Raw genomic sequence first — 1005 nt, forward strand, 5'->3', positions numbered from 1 at the left:
CGCCCGGCACGCCGCCAGCACCCGCAGCCCCCGCCCGTCCAGCTGCTTGGCCAGCAGGTGCCCGAAGCCGGAGTCGCAGCCCGTGATGAAGACGTGTTTGTCCGGGAGGTTCCCGACCACCTGCCGCTCCCGGTGCCATCGGCGCAGGATGTATAGCACCAGCAGGGCCGCCAGGAACAGGCACATCCTTGCGAGTGGTTTTTGCCTGTAAAAAAAGGTAATTGCAGGATTGTTTCAGTGACAGCTGCGAATCTCTAGCACCCACCCAGGATGGAGATGGGCACCCACATATCCCCGCAGACTCCTCAGGCCTTTGGCTGAGTGAAGCCGAGGGACAAGACTGAGCCCTGGTGCCTGGGAGAAACGAAGGGACCCCGCTGCGCTCGCAAGCAGATCTGAGCGTCCCACGTGCCCCCGCCAAGGTACAAGAGACGCTTCAGTTGAGGCTGTGTTTGCTCAGCGATGTGGAGCCTCCTTTACCTCTGCATTATGCACGCATAGTGCACGCACACGCACGTGGATCACCATAGGGCTGGCCAACAGCCTCTTTACATCCTTGTACGCGGCAAGATGAGATGGCAGCAGGGAGCGGCTGGCGAGTGTGATGCCCCAGAGCCGGCTGGCTCGGGCATTACCTTGTGGTGGGCCAGCAGGGGCCATTCCTGTGCCGAGCCACCCACCTCCCTGCGCCCGGCCACCTACCAAGCTCTGAGTGCCTCCCTTGGGGCACCTCATGTCTGGCCGACCCCCTTCCTGGAGCACACCTGCAAGCCTGGGGTAACCACTGCCACCACCCAGGGGTCTGAGCTTTATTCGGGCCCTGCGCCCCCGGGTACACAGGCCTTGTACACCTTGAGGGTGCTTGGCCCACTGCGAGAACTCGGGGTGTTTCCTTAAGCCTGAAGCACAGATAGTAGCCTCCCTTAGTCCGCCGAGCAGAGGGAGCACAAGGCATGCCCCAATCCCTCTCCCAGCAAGCGCACCAAGCTTGTTATAGTGGTTAAA

The sequence above is a fragment of the Alligator sinensis genome, unplaced genomic scaffold (genome assembly GCF_000455745.1).
Source record: "Alligator sinensis unplaced genomic scaffold, ASM45574v1 scaffold265_1, whole genome shotgun sequence".
Taxonomy (NCBI): Eukaryota; Metazoa; Chordata; order Crocodylia; family Alligatoridae; genus Alligator; species Alligator sinensis.